This window comes from Ranitomeya variabilis, chromosome 1 (genome assembly GCF_051348905.1).
Source record: "Ranitomeya variabilis isolate aRanVar5 chromosome 1, aRanVar5.hap1, whole genome shotgun sequence".
NCBI classification, from domain to species: domain Eukaryota; kingdom Metazoa; phylum Chordata; class Amphibia; order Anura; family Dendrobatidae; genus Ranitomeya; species Ranitomeya variabilis.
In genome coordinates this window covers 1,150,993,170-1,151,006,891 of record NC_135232.1, presented here as the reverse complement: position 1 = coordinate 1,151,006,891, position 13,722 = coordinate 1,150,993,170, and the positions used below count along the sequence as shown (strand labels likewise).

The 13,722-nt window shown below is 47.0% G+C and overlaps 1 protein-coding gene across 2 annotated transcripts in view; it reads left to right on the top strand.

Annotated features, from left to right (window-relative positions):
* The first annotated feature begins 3,932 nt into the window (after positions 1–3,932).
* Positions 3,933–13,722, top strand: part of SIGLEC1 (sialic acid binding Ig like lectin 1) — a 164,220-nt gene continuing 154,430 nt past the window's right edge. Inside the window, exons 1-2 of one of the 2 annotated variants that reach the window (XM_077280360.1) lie at positions 3,933–4,062; positions 9,591–9,616. The gene's annotated coding sequence lies outside the window, so the exon portion shown is untranslated. Of the gene's footprint in view, positions 4,063–9,590; positions 9,651–13,722 lie in introns of both variants that reach the window. The other variant, XM_077280359.1, reaches the window with a different exon arrangement.

Here is a 13,722-nt window from a genome sequence, read left to right as displayed (position 1 = left end):
TACAAAAAGACAAATTAGACTAATTATTGAAGAAAAATCTAAATAATCTTCAAGCAACATTCAAAAAATCAGCTTCCCGTTCTTTGGCCTCAATGGAGGACTCAGTATATAGCAATGATGATGCAGGGAGCAAATCGCAATCTGCTGACTCGACATCCACATCCAAATCATTCCTTAAAGAGATCCTGGCACAAGCGATGAAACCCTTGTGGCGAGAATTGTCAGGGCTTAGGTCCGGGCTTAGGTCCGACCTGAGTAAAATAGGACAGAGGTTGGACTTCCTGGAATCTACACAAACGGATCTCCTGGAATTGTCAGTTTCCCTAAAGGAACAACCATCAACAGCAGCCCAACTCTGTTATCCTCAGTTTGGAATACCAGGAAAACAGAATCATGCACAAAAAACAGAGAATTAAAGATGTCCCAGAATCCTTTGCACAAGAAACTGTGGCGAAAGTCATCAAAGAATGTTTGATCCAATAGTTGGCCTAACAGAGCCGAAATCATTGTGATTGAAAGAGTCAAACCCTCCGAGGGACCTAATCTGTGGCCTACCAAGCTTTGTTAAGACACCTATCCATTACTAATCCTATAGTTTCAGTCGTGCTCAAAAGTTTACATTCCCCGTCAGAATTTTTTCTTTCTTGGCCTTTTTTCAGAGAATATTATTATTATTATTTATCTATAGAGCACCATTGTTTCCATGGTGCTGTACATGAGAAGGGGTTACATACAAATTACAGATATCACTTACAGTAAACAAACTAACAATGACAGACTGATACAGAGGGGCGAGGACCCTGCCCTTGCGGGCTTACATTCTACAGGATGGTGGGGAAAGAGACAGTAAGTTGGGTGGTTGAAGCAGGTGTTTGCTCCAGGAGTTTGGAAGTGAATGGGAGCAGCGATATTTCAGGACACAGCGGTTGGATCGAGGGTTGGCTTTCTAAGGATAGGTGTGATTGTGGCATGTTTGAAAGCAGAAGGGAAGGTACCAGAAGTTAGTGATAGGTTGAAGAGATGGGTTAGGGATGGGATAAGAGTGGTGGTGAGGTTGGGGAGGAGGTGGGATGGGATGGGGTCAAGTGTACAAATAGTGAGATGTGATTTGGAGAGGAGACGATTAAGCTCCCCTTCAGTGATGTTGGAGAGGGAGGTTATGGGGTTTGGGCATTGGTCTGGTATACAAAGGGGTTGTGGTGGTTGAACAGTAAAGATTTGCCTTGTTTGGTCAATCTTATTTTTGAAGTGTGTGGCAAAGTCCTCAGCAGAGATGAGGGAGGTTGGAGGGGGCAATGGTGGGCGGAGGAAGGAGTTAAAAGTTTTGAATAACTGTTTGGGATGGTAGGATAGGGAAGATACGAGGATTGTGGCTCTGTAGGCCTGTTTAGCTGAGGTGAGGGCAGAGTGTGGCTTGTTTGAGTGTATTGAAATCATTTTGAGAATTTGTTTTCTTCCAACGTCGCTCTGAATGATAACACCAAAACCTTTCCTCTGCTCATGGTTACTGGTTGGGTGAAGCCATTTAGTGTCACACTACTGTGTTTTCGCTTTTTAAATCATAAGGACAACCCAAAACATCCAAATGACCCTGATCACAAGTTCACACACCCTGGTGATTGTGGCCTGATAACATGCACAGAAGATTACAGAAATGAGTTTGAATGGCTACTAAAGGTAACATCCTCACCTGTGACCTGTGTGCTTGTAATCAGTGTGTGCATAAAAGCTGAGTGAGTTTCTGGGATCCAGACAGACTCTTGCATCTTTCATCCAGGCTGCCTGCTATGTATTGGCTATTGGGCACGCTGCAGCGAGGCGATATAACTAGGGTTGAGCAAAACGGATCGGTCATTTTCATAAATCGGCGACTTTTAGGCAGAGTCGGGTTTCATGAAACCTGAACCGATCCTAGTGTGGGATCAGCCATGCGGTACTCGATCAGAGCGCCAAAGTCGCGTTTCATATGACGCTGTCACCGCCGTTTTTCATCCAATGAAGGAGGACGCAGAGTGTGGGCAGCGTGATGACATAGGTCTCGGTCCCCACCATCTTAGAGAAGGGCATGGCAGTGATTGGCTTGCTGTCTGCGGCGTCACAGGGGCTATAAAGGGGCGTTCCCGCCGACCACCATCTTACTTCTGCCGATCTGAGAATAGGGGGAGGTGTTGCTGCAGTTAGTCAGAAGCAGGGACAGAGTTAGAGAGGAAATATAAACCCCCAAACCGCTTGTGCTGGAGCGATTTTCACTGTCCCACACCATCTTTTTGTGCAGGGACAGTGGAGGTCGTATTTCAGTGCATCAGCTGCATAGCTGTGTGCACGGTGCTGTGCAAACCAACTGCTTTTTTAAAAGCAAAATTCCTGTTGCTCCTTTCTGCACAGTTACCTATCTTGTTTATTTGTCCACATTTTTGTGTTCAGCAGTCCTTTTTATTGCTGCCATACTTGTCCTGAGGCCCACCCTCTTCCCCCAATGGCTGCCAATCTGGGTCAACAACTGGGTCATCTATCACCTCCTCCTCCTCAATGTCCTGTGCAGCTTCCTCAGTGTCACCGTGTAAGGTGCTATAGCATCCGGGACAGGGCACCATAGTCTCATCAGGGTCAGATTCTGGCTCAGCAAACTGCAAGGGCAATGTAGTGATCTGACTCAATGGAACAGCATAATAATCTAGCTGTGGCTGTGCATCTGTGCACTCCATGTCCGATTCATCTTGTAATGGGCAGGGTACAATTTCCCTTTCTAACCCTGGCACGGTATGGGTAAAGAGCTCCATGGAGTAACCTGTTGTGTCGCCTGACGCATCCTTCACTTTTGGTTTGGGAGAAGGACACAAGGAAACATCTTGTTCCTGACCGGGAGCATCCACTGATGACTGGCTGCTGTGACATTTTGAACTTTGGGAAGAGGAGGCCAAAGAGCTAGAGGCTGAGTCAGCAAGGAAAGACAAAACTTTTTCCTGCTGCTCCAGCTTTAAGAGCTATTTTCCTACTCCCAGGTAAGCGAGCCTTCGAGGCCTTGTGTAGCCAGATGATGACGCTGGCTCAACACCTCCAGCCTTAGGTGCTACTGTGCTTTTCCCACTACCACCAGATGCAGCACCACCATCAGTACAAGCTGACAACCCCTGCCCACGGACTCTTCCACCAGACTTCCTCATTTTTGGGGGGGAGACACAGAACCACAACTCTGGCCCAGTGGTATAACAGTAAACTATGAACGTGGCAGAAAGTGGCTGCCTGATATATATGAGACCAGTGTCAGACTGGGGCACCGGGACACCGGAAAATCCTCCGGTGGGCCCCGCCTGCCTGCGTGTCTCCTTTATTTGTCCCTGTCCAGGCTGCATGCATAGTGTGCTGACTGTGCACCAAGCGGTGCACACTTTATTGAATAGCCGGGGCTATAAGGAAGAAATGATGTGATCATGTGAAGAAGTGCAGCCGCGCGGCAGCTCCTTCTTCACATCACATGACATCACATGATTCATCACCTCAGTGCCTGCAGTGCTGGCTACTGTCTGCTGCCGACGCCGACAGTGCTACGCTATTGATAAGAGCGGCCCGTGCGCAGTGTGCGGGTGTGTGCATGCCGACCTTTCAGCCAGCCAGCACAGTCAGAACAGAGGAACAGCTGACTGACTGTGTGAGGCTGAGCTGAGAGAGGAGACAGAGTGTCACACACGGACGCACGCACTGACTGCACACAACAGGCTCCTCAGGCTCGCCGCTCAGCAGACCCACCACCACCAGTCAGTCACCTGTTCCTTGTTGCATTCACATACCCATAGCATGAGACTCCGCCTCCTCTTCATCATCCAAACTGTGAACTACGGTTTTCTAATGCTGATTGGCTGACATGCAGCCAATCAGCATTACTTTTCTTTGTGGGACCTCACAGCACACCTCACAATGAGCTGTGCTGTGATTGGTCAGCTGCCCTGCCCAAGCAGCACAGGCGCACTGCAATATGATATATCATATAGTCGGAGTCGGAGAGGCTGGAGCTGAGGGTCCGGAGATTTGATGATTACTGAGTCAGTAATGTAATGTATTAGTGTAAGTAAAATATGCCTGCAGGCAGCCTGCAGCATAGTTCTACAGCCACTGAGACAGTTATGGGAGGCCCCCCTGCAATCTAAAGGTTACACAAGGTGGGGGTCCGAGCCCCCATAGAAAATTTCTAATTTACTGTGGTCCCCCTTCCCCACTGTCTCCTAATTTACTGTGGGGTCACCTCTCCCACCATTTCACCTCTGGGGAAGGGCCCCAAAGGGGCACACAGGGGGCCCTCAAGAAATTAGGTGACACAGTGGGGAAGGGATCCTCAGGAAATCAGGTGATGTGACACAGTGAGTAAGGCAATATACTATGTCACTGGGCAATATACTACGTCACTGGGCAATATACTACGTCACTGGGCAATATACTACGTCACTGGGCAATATACTACGTCACTGGGCAATATACTACGTCACTGGGCAATATACTACGTCACTGGGCAATATACTACGTCACTGGGCAATATACTACGTGGCTGGGCAATATACTACGTCACTTGGCAATATACTACGTCACTGGGCAATATACTACGTCACTGGGCAATATACTACGTCACTGTGCAATATACTACATGGCTCTGCTGTATATACTACGTCACTGCAATATACTACGTAGCTGGGCAATATACTACGTTGCTGTGCAATATACTACATGGCTCTGCTGTATATACTACGTCACTGTGCAATATACTACGTGGCTGGGCAATATACTACGTGGCTGGGCAATATACTACGTGGCTGTGCAATATACTACGTGGCTGGGCAATATACTACGTGGCTGGGCAATATACTACGTCACTGGGCAATATACTACGTGGCTGTGCAATATACTACGTGACTGTGCAATATACTACGTAACTGGGCAATATACTACATGGCTCTGTGCTGTATACTACGTAGCTGGGCAATATACTACGTGACTGGGCAATATACTACGTCACTGGGCAATATACTACATGGCTGTGCAATATACTACGTAACTGGGCAATATACTACATGGCTCTGTGCTGTATACTACGTAGCTGGGCAATATACTACATGACTAGGCAATATACTACGTAGCTGGGCAATATACTACGTGGCTGGGCAATATACTACGTGGCTGGGCAATATACTACGTTACTGGGCAATATACTACGTCACTGGGCAATATACTATGTGGCTGGGCAATATACTATGTGGCTGGGCAATATACTACGTGGCTGGGCAATATACTACGTGGCTGGGCAATATACTACGTGGCTGGGCAATATACTACGTTACTGGGCAATACACTACGTCGCTGGGCAATATACTACGTGGCTGGGCAATATACTACGTGGCTGGGCAATATACTACGTCACTGGGCAATATACTACGTAGCTGGGCAATATACTACGTGGCTGTGCAATATACTACGTGGCTGGGCAATATACTACATGGCTGGGCAATATACTACGTAGCTGGGCAATATAGTACGTGGCTGTGCAATATACTACGTAACTGGGCAATATGCTACATGGCTCTGTGCTGTATACTACGTAGCTGGGCAATATACTACGTCACTGGGCAATATACTACGTAGCTGGGCAATATACTAAGTGGCTGGGCAATATACTACGTCACTGGGCAATATACTACGTCACTGGGCAATATACTACGTGGCTGGGCTATATACTACGTGGCTGGGCAATATACTACGTCACTGGGCAATATACTACGTCACTGGGCAATATACTACGTGACTGGGCAATATACTACGTGGCTGGGCAATATACTACGTTGCTGTGCAATATACTACGTCACTGGGCAATATACTACGTCACTGGGCAATATACTATGTGGCTGGGCAATATACTACGTGGCTGGGCAATATACTACGTTGCTGTGCAATATACTACATGGCTCTGCTGTATATACTACGTCACTGTGCAATATACTACGTTACTGGGCAATATACTACGTGGCAGGGCAATATACTACGTCACTGGGCAATATACTACGTCACTGGGCAATATACTACGTGACTGGGCAATATACTACGTTGCTGTGCAATATACTACATGGCTCTGCTCTATATACTACGTCACTGTGCAATATACTATGTTACTGGGCAATATACTACGTGGCTGGGCAATATACTACGTCACTGGGCAATATACTACGTCACTGGGCAATATACTACATGACTGGGCAATATACTACGTTGCTGTGCAATATACTACATGGCTCTGCTGTATATACTACGTCACTGTGCAATATACTACGTTACTGGGCAATATACTACGTGGCTGGGCAATATACTACGTCACTGAGCAATATACTACGTAGCTGGGCAATATACTATGTGGCTGTGCAATATACTACGTGGCTGGGCAATATACTACGTGACTAGGCAATATACTATGTCACTGGGCAATATACTACGTAGCTGGGTAATATACTACGTGGCTGTGCAATATACTACGTGGCTGGGCAATATACTACGTGACTAGGCAATATACTACGTCACTGGGCAATATACTATGTAGCTGGGCAATATACTACGTGGCTGGGCAATATACTGCGTGGCTGGGCAATATACTACGTTACTGGGCAATATACTACGTCACTGGGCAATATACTACGTGGCTGGGCAATATACTACGTGGCTGTGCAATATACTACGTCACGGCAATATACTACGAAGCTGGGCAATATACTACGTGGCTGTGCAATATACTACGTGGCTGGGCAATATACTACATGGCTGGGCAATATACTACGTCACTGGGCAATATACTACGTGGCTGTGCAATATACTACGTAACTGGGCAATGTACTACATGGCTCTGTGCTGTATACTACGTAGCTGGGCAATATACTACGTCACTGGGTAATATACTACATGGCTGGGCAATATACTACGTCACTGGGCAATATACTACGTGGCTGCGCAATATACTACGTAGCTGGGCAATATACTACGTGGCTGGGCAATATACTACGTGGCTGGGCAATATACTACGTGACTGGTCAATATACTACGTGGCTGGGCTATATACTACGTGGCTGGGCTATATACTACGTGGCTGGACAATATACTACTTGGCTGGGCAATATACTACGTGGCTGGTCAATATACTACGTGGCTGGGCAATATACTACGTGGCTGGGCTATATACTACGTGGCTGGGCAATATACTACGTCGCTGGGCAATATACTACGTGGCTGCGCAATATACTACGTGGCTGGGTAATATACTACGTGGCTGGGCAATATACTACGTGGCTGGGCTATATACTACGTGGCTGGGCAATATACTACGTCACTGGGCAATATACTACGTGGCTGGGCAATATACTACGTGGCTGGGCAATATACTACGTGGCTGGGCAATATACTATGTGGACATGCATATTCTAGAATACCCGATGCGTTAGAATTGGGCCACCATCTAGTAGTACTAATAAAAACGTTATCTAGCCCTGCAAAAATTAAGCTATCACACAGCTCCATCATCCGAAAAATAAAAACGTAACTGGTCTCATAAGGTGACACAAAATCTTTTTTTTCTCAATGTTCTATGTTTTTTTTTCACTACTCAAAAAATAAAAAAAGGACGTTTGGTATTGCCGTCATCATACTGATGAGCCGAATGATATTGCAAGGTGATTTTTATCACAAAATGCTCAATTAAAAACAAAAATCTGATTTTTCTTTTTTTTTCCTTCACAATTTCACTGAACTTGGAACATGTTTCCCTTTTTCAAGTACACTATGTGTAAAAATCATTGGTGTCATTCAAAAGTCCAACTCGCCCTGCCAAAAACAAGCTTTGATATGTCTAATATCAGACCTGGGCAAAGTGCGGCCCGTGGGCCACATCTGGTCCTCTGGCTGTCTCAGTTCGTTCCATGGACCAAGACAGCCGTGGGGCTGGAAATCAGAGGTCCATGGGCCACACAGTGCCCGCCCGCTCGCTGTCTCTCCATCTGTGGCTCTGCGCTGCGCCGCTGACTCCTTTGGTGGATGAGGAGCCTCCTGCCAATTCCTCCAACAATCAGCGTGTGAAACAGCTGATGCGATGACGTCACTTCATTGCGTCAGCTGTGTACCCCGAAGAGTCAGCGCACTGGAGGCAGGGAGAGAAGCAGAGCGCCAGGGAACAGGACCGAAGTGAGTATGTTGTGTTCATTTTTTTTTCTCATGTGTATGGGCTATTTGGGTGGGCATGGGGAGGCTATGGGGGTGTGACATGGTGCTGCATAAGGGGGTGACATGCTGCACATGGGGAGGTTATGGGGGCGACATGCTGCACATGGGGAGGATATGGGGGCGACATTCAGTGTATATGGGGAGGCTATGGGAGGCTCATACGATATACAGAAGGGGCTGCGCTCAGGTTCAAATGATATATAGGGGGATGTCAACATACTTAATTCTGCTCACTATTAGGTGATACAACTAATATTAATAAAATAATCAATAGTATAATAATTATAATATATTGATATTACAATTGAGCAGAATTAATTTTGGCCTATTGGTTTGGCCCTCCGCAGCAGCCATGGTCTCATGTGGCCCCTTGAGATTAATTGCCCACCCCTGGTCTATATGGACATAAAAATGATGGCTCTTGGAAAGAAAAAGGAAGCACAAAACTCGAGCTCAAAGCTGGAAAATTTCCCCATCTTGAAAGGGATAACAAAATTAATAAAGGGGATGGGGGAACTACAATACCCAGAGAGATTAGCAAAATTAGGATTATTTAGTCTAGATTATTTAGTCTAGAAAAAAGACGACTGAGGGGCGATCTCATAACCATGTATAAGTATATAAGGGGACAATACAAATATCTCGCTGAGGATCTGTTTATACCAAGGAAGGTGACGGGCACAAGGGGGCATTCTCTGCGTCTGGAGGAGAGAAGGTTTTTCCACCAACATAGAAGAGGATGAAGAATGGCCCCACTATCTTTGTATGGGGTGGTATATGAGATGGTACAAAGATAGTGGGGCCATTCTTCATCAATGGAAACCTAAATGCCACTGGATATCTGAAATTGCTACATGATGATATGTAATGTTGCCCTCATTATGCACTGAAGATGGCACGTTGCCTGAGTTTTTCCAGCAAGATGTTGCACCACCCCATTATGGGTGTCAGGTCCGAGCATTCCTACATGAAAAGTGTCCTGGAAAGTGGATTGGTTGTCATGGGCCAGTTGAATTGCCACCAAGGACTCCAGACCTGGCTGATCCCCTTAGACTTTTATCTTTGGGGTCATCTGAAGGCAATTGTATATGCTGTGAAGATACGAGATGGGCAGCATCTGACGGATACTGGAAGCCTGTGCTAGCATTTCCTCTGCGGTGCTGCTACCAGTGTGTCAAGAGTGGGAGAAAAGTTCTCCCCCTCCCATATACTAATGTGCCACGAACAGGAAGTTGATATCACCAACCATTCCCATTTTATTTAGGTGTATCCATATAAATGGCCCGCCCGGTATAGGAAGCTTAATGTCATTTTGTTTTCTGCTCACTTCTATCTTTTTCTTGCCATAGTGAGCCGACACCAGAAAATCTAACGGGTGAGTTCAATTTTGAGATCTCAGCCTCGGAATTGTGAGTAGTGCCCCTGTTTCCATTATTAATAATGATCATTCATGTTTTTATAGATGGGATGTCATTGTTTTCTTGATGTTCACATTTAGGAACAGGGTTCTCTACATCTTCAATCATGTGAGGTTTAGGGTTCATTCACACGGCCATCAATTCTCTCATGCAAAAGAATTGGTCCGACTCAAACTCTCCCCGCTCTGTCTCAGAGTTTAACTGTAATGGCGCTGTGCACACCGATAGTTAAATGTAGTGTAGCTCCAGGTGGGCTCCTCAGAGCGTGGGGCCCAGGCCAACAGCACCCTCTGCCCCCTATCCTTAGTTACACTACTGCACGCACCTATAGACTTGTATGGGTACGTGTCATCCGAATATCAGATACACTTGCACCTTGCTGCCATAATTGCACATCTGCACTATCCCATAGTAGAACACTGGGCCTAGTGCTATCCGATACAACATCACATAGCTCTCGGCCATGTCATATGCTCGTGTGAGCGAACTCATAAAATATAGTTCCTGCATACCTCCCAACCGTCCCGGATCCCGCGGGACTGTCCTGATTTTGACAGCCAGCCCCGGGATCCCGGGCGGGACACTAATGTCCCGCACTACGTGCCTGGGGCGGACAATGCAGGGGGCGGCACCTGAGTAGCTTAGGTTTGTGGCTGTTTTTTTTTTCTTATACATGCTGGGTCTCCTCCCGACCGATCCCGCCCCCCCCCCCCCCCGCCCCCGCCCCCTGTGTGTGCGGCGCTGCCACGCTGAGGCAGAGAGCCAGCAGCTGAGCCAGCAGCTGAGCAGCGATCAAGATGAGAGGTCAGCGACTCACCTCCCTCCTGTGTGTGCACGGAGCTCCGGCGTCTCCTGCTCTTAGCTGCTATCCCGGCAGAGAAGGAGAGACGGGGAGGTGCCGGGACAGTGCAGAGCTGTGAGCAGCCGGAGAAACTGAAGAGCTGCACATGGACAGATCAGCCACCCCTGCACCACAGAGGAGATTGTGTGTGTGTGTGGTGTGTGTGTGATGTGTGTGTGATGTGTGTGTCATTGTGTGTGTGTGATGCTGCATTTGTGTGTGTGTCATGTGTGTATGAGGTATCTGGTGTGTGTGATGGCTGGGTGTGTGATAGCTGGGTGTGTGTGATGGCAGGGTGTGTGTGTGTGATGGCTGGGTGTGTGTGTGATGGCTGAGTGTGTGATAGCTGGGTGTGTGTGATGGCAGGGTGTGTGTGTGATGGCTGGGTGTGTGTGTGATGGCAGGGTGTGTGTGTGTGTGTGATGGCTGGGTGTGTGTGTGATGGCTGGGTGTGTGTGATGGCAGGGTGTGTGTGTGTCATGGCTGGGTGTGTGTGTGATGGCTGAGTGTGTGATAGCTGGGTGTGTGTGATGGCAGGGTGTGTGTGTGTGATGGCTGGGTGTGTGTGTGATGGCTGGGTGTGTGTGTGATGGCTGAGTGTGTGATAGCTGGGTGTGTGTGATGGCAGGGTGTGTGTGTGTGATGGCTGGGTGTGTGTGTGATGGCAGGGTGTGTGTGTGTGATGGCTGGGTGTGTGTGTGATGGCTGGGTGTGTGTGTGTGTGATGGCTGGGTGTGTGTGTATGTGTGATGGCTGGGTGTGTGTGTGTGATGGCTGGGTGTGTGTGTGTGATGGCTGGGTGTGTGTGATGGCTGCGTGTGTGTGTGATGGCTGCGTGTGTGTGTGTGTGATGGCTGCATGTGTGTGATGGCTGCGCGTGTGTGTGATGGCTGCGCGTGTGTGTGATGGCTGCGCGTGTGTGTGATGGCTGCGTGTGTGTGTGATGGCTGTGTGTGTGTGTGTGTGTGTGTGTGATGGCTGCGTGTGTGATGCATTTGTGTCAAAGCTGCATGTGTTTGTGAGCTGCGTTTGTGATGCTGCGTGTGTATGTGTGATACTGTGTGTGTGATGCTGCATGTGTGTGAGCTGCGTGCGTGTGTGAGCTGTGTGTGTGAGCGTGTGTGTGAGCTGCGTGCCTGTATGTCATTATACAGTATGGAGAACTGTGGCCATTATACAGTATGGAGCATCATGTGCGGTCATTATACAGTATGCAGCATCATGTGCAGCCAGCATACAGTATGGAGCATTATGTGCGGTCATTATACAGTATAGCGCATCATGTGCGGTCATTATACAGTATGGAGCATCATGTGCAGTCATTATACAGTATGGAGCATCATGTGCAGTCATTATACAGTATGGGGCATCATATGCAGTCATTATACAGTATGCAGCATCATGTGCGGTCATTATACAGTATGAAGCATCATGTGCAGCCAGCATACAGTATGGAGCATTATGTGCGGTCATTGTACAGTATGGAGCATCATGTGCGGTCATTATACAGTATGGAGCATCATGTGCAGTCATTATACAGTATGGAGCATCATGTGCGGTCATTATACAGTATGGAGCATCATGTGCGGCCATTATACAGTATGGAGCATCATATGCGTTCATTATACAGTATGGAGCATCATGTGCGGCCATTATACAGTATGCATGCGGTCATTATACAGTATGGAGCATCATGTGCGGTCATTATACAGTATGGAGCATCATGTGCGGTCATTATACAGTATGGAGCATCATGTGCAGCCAGCATACAGTATGGAGCATTATGTGCGGTCATTATACAGTATGGAGCATCATGTGCGGCCATTATACAGTATGCATGCGGTCATTATACAGTATGGAGCGTCATGTGTGTTCATTATACAGTATGGAGCATCATGTGCGGTGATTATACAGTATGGGGCATCATGTGGGGTCATTATACAGTATGGAGCATCATGTGCGGTCATTATACAGTATGGAGCATCATGTGCGGCCATTATACAGTATGGAGCATCATGTGCAGTCATTATACAGTATGGAGCATCATGTGCGGTCATTATACAGTATGGAGCATCATGTGCGGTCATTATACAGTATGGAGCATCATGTGCGGCCATTATACAGTATGGAGCATCATGTGCGGTCATTATACAGTATGGAGCATCATGTGCGGCCATTATACAGTATGGAGCATCATGTGCAGTCATTATACAGTATGGAGCATCATGTGCGGTCATTATACAGTATGGAGCATCATGTGCGGCCAGTATACAGTATGGAGCATCATGTGCGGTCATTATACAGTATGGAGCATCATGTGCGGTCATTATACAATATGGAGCATCATGTGCAGCCAGTATACAGTATGGAGCATCATGTGCGGTCATTATACAGTATGGAGCATCATGTGCAGCCAGTATACAGTATGGAGCATCATGTGCGGTCATTATACAATATGGAGCATCATGTGCGGTCATTATACAGTATGGAGCATCATGTGCGTTCATTATACAGTATGGAGCATCATGTGCGGCCATTATACAGTATGAATGCGGTCATTATACAGTATGGAGCGTCATGTGTGTTCATTATACAGTATGGAGCGTCATGTGCGGTCATTATACAGTATGGAGCATCATGTGCGGTCATTATACAGTATGGAGCATCATGTGCGGCCATTATACAGTATGCATGCGGTCATTATACAGTATGGAGCGTCATGTGTGTTCATTATACAGTATGGAGTGTCATGTGTGGCCATTATACAGTATGGGGCATCATGTGTGGTCATTATACAGTATGGAGCACTGTGTGGCCATATTTTTTTGTTTATAACTATTGTATATGAAACAGTGTGACCGGCAGTGCTAAATGGGTGTGGTTGGGACGTGGATATGGGTGTGACTAATTATGAATGGGTGTGGTCAGAGGCGTGGCCTAAAATTTGTCCCTCTTTCCCATCTTCAAAAGTTGGGAGGTATGGTTCCTGGTCTGTGCGGTGAGCTGCTTATTAGGCCTCATCTGCACTGACATATTTTCGTCAGTAATTTGAAGAATAAATGTGAATCTTTCTATTATATTCTGTGTGGGTTAAGCTCTGAGTTTTGTCTTACAAATCCCAGTGCTGAATGGTGACCAAAATAAGAAAGTGTGAATGAGGCCTAACTCTGCATTAGTCTTGTGTCCTGCTCTGTCTTCTTTATTTCCATATCCGTACTGGAG